At 38.4% G+C, this 5,666-nt stretch overlaps 1 pseudogene; it reads left to right on the forward strand.

Annotated features, from left to right (window-relative positions):
• Positions 1-4,525: 4,525 nt before the first annotated feature.
• Positions 4,526-5,441, forward strand: LOC103748895 (annotated as a pseudogene).
• The last annotated feature ends 225 nt before the right edge of the window (positions 5,442-5,666 follow it).

The raw sequence follows: 5,666 nt of genomic DNA on the forward strand, positions 1-5,666 counted from the left end.
CGTATTGTAATGTAACTATCTATACCATTGCTGTTAGTTAACATTTTATGCTTATATGTATTTCTATTACTTAATAGCAATCTCTTGGGTATTTGAATAATCTTTCCACTAGGAAAATTCTTATGAGTAAAGTACATAAATCACAGCTAAAATTAATTAAATATACTTTACATCACAGGGAGATTATTTTACCAAAAATGCTAAAAATTTTGCATTAAATTTTACTTTAAAAGTTTAGTTAATTTATTAGTTATAATATTTAAATCCATTATTTTAATGTGCATGATATATTTTTATAAAATAATATTTTCACAACTAGAAGACTGAGGAAACAGTTTATTATAATTGTGGCAATAACTTTTTTGACTTTTCTATCTGACATTTAATATCTAAATTGCAAAATCTTACTTTTAAACATATAAAATTTAGAATGTTAATGTACTGAAATAGATGCATGTCTTCTAACAATTTTACTTTTTAATATATATTTTGTGCATTTCATGTAATAGATCTTAATCAAATTTAGAACTTCCCTCGCCCAGGACCCCGTCCATCAGATTTCGAATGTGTTAAAACCTATCTGGTCAAGCATTTGTACTCAGCTGTTCCTCAGTGAAGTTCATCCCCTGGAGTTTAGCCAGCCTGTCTAGAGTCATTCCTTTAAAGGCGATCTACTCTCCCTCACCTCACAGTATTCAATTTGTAGTATAGTTCCTTGGCTAAAGTTGGACCTACTGCCATTTCCCAAGTTCTATGCTGGATTTTGGGAACACGTGGGGGGTGGCACTGTAAATATAGCCAAATATACATAGCTGGAGAGGTCATAGATCCTAGAGAAAACCCTAACTCTGTCAAATCTCTAGACAAATGAAATTCCTTACTGTATGCTAAGTATGAATCCTTATAGTTACAGACAGGTATATTGTACACCACTCATCAAAGAAGCTTCTTTATGCAACAGAGGCTATTACAAAGTTCCACATCTGTTTACACACAGAGAATATATATATGAAAGATGCCAGCCTTAAGTGACACAACTTAAATGGAAACTCCACACATAAGGCTCGTGGAACATAGCTGAACTTGTCAGTAGAGAAAATACTAATACATTCCTCAACTCATACAGCAGAGTATGATGTATACAGGAGGCCACAACTGGCCAAAGTGTAGAGACTAAGAGACTGCAGAGCCTATGTTCCTAGAGAGGACTCCTTTATTAACCATCATCCATTCATGGCTGAGGGACCATTGTGGAGGATGGGGCAGAAAAATTGTAAGAGTCAGGGTTGGTGCATGAGTATAAGGAAACGGTCTTCCAGGCCTCTGTGAACTTGTTCATATGAACTTGCAATAATTGTGACAGCGTGCACAAGACCGATGCTGACTCAATCAGACAAAAACCCAGCATAGAACTGGGGAAGTGGGTAGGAAGCTCCAACCTTAGCTGAGGAACTAATAGCAACTGATTACTGCTGGGTGAGGGACAGTAGATATTTAAATGAGTAACACTCATTTAAACTGGGTAGACTCGTTTGTGATAATTCAGCTGTGCACAGAGTCTAAGTGGGCATTTTTATTCCCTCAGGATTTCTTAAGACATCTCTTCTTTGTCATATTACTTTGTCATCTGAAGGCATTTACATAGTGTGTAACCTATCCTTAATCTTTGCATTTAAAATATTTTAATTAGTAATGGCACTCTACAACTCCAGTGCTATGTAGAGTTTTAAAATTTTCCTGCCTAATATTTGGAAAATTGAATTCTCCTCACCCATCACTGATGGTACCAAGTCATGAGTACACATGATATTGTCTTGAGTTTTCAAAGGTCAATAAAGGGAGCATCTCATATGTATAGTCTCTACATGGTACATCTATATGGAATTGGAAACAGTCTTGTCTGACACCATTAGTCCCAGCATTCAGAAGGGAAGCAGACAGAGTGCTATGAGATTTAGGTCAGCATGGGATGGTATACATAGCAAGTTCTAGACCAACTGGGGCTACATAGTGAGAACCTGAGTAAAAAAAAAAAGAAATTTAGGAAAGCCAAGTAGTATGCTCCTATAATCTCAGGACACAGAAGCCTAAGGAAGTAGGATCCCGCTTTCATCAGCAAGCAAAACCTAGGGCCTCATAATTCATTAAGTGACAGAAGAACTCAGGAAAAGCAAGCCAGCCATAACAACCAAGAGGACTCATTAGCTTATAATTTGCTAAACCAGCATTCCCATGGGAGGCCATTTCATCTGGGATATAAGTCCCTCTGAAAATAGGCATAGGAGAGAGAAGAGACAGAAGATCCTGGGCTCAGAAGACAAGGTTCTGTGCTCCTAAAAAAAGGAAAGGCACTGGGTTGCTCAGGCCTCAAGAACATTTAGGTGAGACAGACAGTGGCCTTTGGACATCTTTTCAAATTGCTACTTCTGTCATGAACTTTTATCTTTGTTCCCAGATGGCAAAGGGATAGAGAAACCTGAGGATCAACACCCCAGAACAGTATGAAAACTGACAGGAAGTTAGAGCAGCTCCCTCCATGCAACCTACAGAATGAAAGCAGTTTCTCCTAATTCTTCTCAAGTTTGATTCCAAATGAGACATCTTGTTCCATAAGATACTATCAAAGACTGTTAAGTGCCTGGTTATCCTCATTGACCTCTCCAGAGAGCCTCTGTACATGAGAGGAAGAAGCAGAATATTCCTCCCAATTGTTATTGAATGGACTCCTGCTATACTTAACCAATTAGCACAACAAATCAATTAAACAAGGCTGAAGAAACTACTACTACCCTCCCTGCTTGTAGTGAAATATCCTCCATAGCCCAAGGGAACCCAGGGCATCAGGCAAATAGGCTTCTCCAAAGTTAAGGAATTTGTCTCTTTTTAATGAAATTTGCAACTTCTAGTTATGTTGAGTCAAAAACTAGAGTCCAATCCAAACCATTAAGAATTAAACTACAATGCCTGTGAAATCTTCAGGGTCTTTGGGCTCCACTGCCCTTTCATTAGCTCTACTTTTGATGTTTTGAATAGTGAAAAATAATCTATTATGACTGATAAAATATCTTTGAAATAACTTGGACTTAAACATCTCTTTTCAGCTAGGAATCAAAATACCTGTTTTCAGATTCTGTAGATGTTACTGGACTCTGATATCAAATAGATCTAGAAGCCCTCAAAGACCACTGAATTGATAATAACATTATTCCATGTTCTCATACCTTTTGACTCTTTAGGTACTAATGGCTCCAAAAGAAGAGAATGAAGACTAGTGAAATGTTAACATATACATGCCATGACATAGTTAAATAATTTGACAAGTATGCTTCATTGTCACATATTTAATTTCATGCTCTGAGTTGGCTTTATCTGATGTACAGCAGTGTCTCCTGTCAATCTTAGACCCCTGTCCCTCTTCACCTCTTCATGGGATGGGGCAAAATAAACCAATAGCAGCTTTCCGTAATGATAACTCTTCCTTCCCATTACTATGTACCTTTGATCTAGTACAGATACCTGGGACCTGTAAGAAGTAGAATGAATATCAGGATCAAAGGCAGCATTGGGGTAGGATTCTTGGTCCTTATTACAACACAAAGGACATGTTCTTTTGTTATTTCTCATATTTTTTTTCTAAGCACAAACAGACTCATATGTCCATGAAGATAGTCATGTATTCATTTTCTGTGTCACCCCACACACTGGTATAATAATCTGTTAAAACAAATAAAGATGTTAGCATTGGCCCTAAGGTTTAACTCTAAAAGCAACACTTTCTCAAATACAACATTGCCTAGCTTAGTATAGGTGGTAATTATCTCTTAGGTTCATGGAGAATGTGAGACTTTGCAACAGCTTAACTAAGGCAGCCAAATTTGTCCTATCTCAAGGAAATTCTTACAAACCAATGTGTGCTTATGGAACACATAAAGAGAGAAAAAGTTCAGTGCATGCCCAAAGTCCCAGTATTCAGCATGCTTAGGCAGGAGCATCGTGAAATGAGCCCCTCCGCCCCACCCCAGAAAAACAGAAACACCTCATTTCACAGGATTCAAAAATGGAAACATAAAAAATTCACAGAAGTCATTTATTTTAAAGTCATATTAGAAACCTGTCCACCCAGAAAATTAACCAGAATATTAAAGCTCTTACCTGAATGTTACTCTAAAGGACATGTATTTAAAAATGTTTCTTTAATCTTTACAGAGAGATAATTTAGTGTTTCTGAGAAGAATCTTCAAGTTTAATGTCCTATGTAGTATTTTCATAAGGTGACCTCTTAATGTTTAACAGGTACTTAATGTGGTACCTGTTCTGGATTAGGCATGTCTTTAATACAGGTACAGTTAAGACCTGTGATTTGAACATACAGAAGAAAAAAGTTCAGTAGTTTGGAAGATACAACTTTTCCAGAGTCAGGTTGGATATCACAAGGGACCTCTGATGTTGCTAATCTGTATAATGGCCTAAATTAACAGAATTAGCTGAGTCATCTCTTTCTAGGCAACTAAAGGCAACAGACAGGATGGAGTTCTAGAACTCCACCTTGGGAAGTGGCTTCTTCTTGTTGGGGAATTTGGATGGCAGTGGCTCTCCTGAATTGCTCTGTTCCACAATCACAGCCTTTACTTCTTGGCTTTAACCAGCAACGGACTGCTGCTCCTGGTCATCATAATGGATACTCGGTTCCGTATGCCCATGTTCCTCCAGCTTAGTCAGCTCTTCTCTCTCTCGGACCTCCCCCTCACATCAGTTGTCACTCCCAGGCTCTCACAGATTTTCTTCTGAGAGAAAACACCACATCCTTTTGGGGTTGTTCCCTTCAGATGTTCCTAAAACTGTAAGTGGGTGGTACAAAGGCCCTCCTTCTAGCCTTCACGGTCTATGATGGATATGTGGCCATTTGTCATCCTCCGAACTACATGATCTTCATCAGTCCAAAGGTCTGCTGGATCATGGTGGCCATGGCATGGATGGCCTGGCTTCCCTGAGTGCTTTATGATATACTGTGTATATTGTGCACTATTCCTTCTGCAAATCCCACAGAACAAACACATTTCCTGTGAGATCTTTCCTGTACTTGAGCTGGCCTGTACAGATGCTTTCAAACCTGAGCGCATGGTTTATTTTTCAGATGTCATCTTCTTAATGCTCCCTCTTGCTGTCATCCTTGCCACCTATACACTAATATCTTCACTGTGCCCATAGGCCCTCAAATGAGGGCAGGAAGAACAGGCTTGTCACTTGCTCTTCCCACTTGACTGTCCTTCCCAAAGCCTTTCACACTCCCAAGCAAGACAATATCAGCTTTTCTACATGATTATCACACCCATTCTTAATCCCCTTATCTACACCCTGAGGAACAAAGAGGTCACTGGGCTTTGAGAAGAGTTCTGGGAATACAAAGTTGTCAACACAACCCACCTTTTAGGAAGTCCTAATAGCTACTTTCTAAACTTAATACCGCCTCAAAGTCAGAATATTTATGCTGTGAATGAACTGGCAAATCTAAGACAGTAAAATATGTATCTTTTCATAGAAAAATATGGGAATGTAACTTTCCTTGCTAATTGCTCTTTGAAATGCTTCTTCATGCAATATTTTATAGGATAAGATTTATGCTGTTTAAACTTACTCCTGAATTCACAAATCCTTCACACACAGAG

Source organism: Nannospalax galili, unplaced genomic scaffold (assembly GCF_000622305.1).
Source record: "Nannospalax galili isolate Female #2095 unplaced genomic scaffold, S.galili_v1.0 scaffold426, whole genome shotgun sequence".
NCBI classification, from domain to species: Eukaryota; Metazoa; Chordata; class Mammalia; order Rodentia; family Spalacidae; genus Nannospalax; species Nannospalax galili.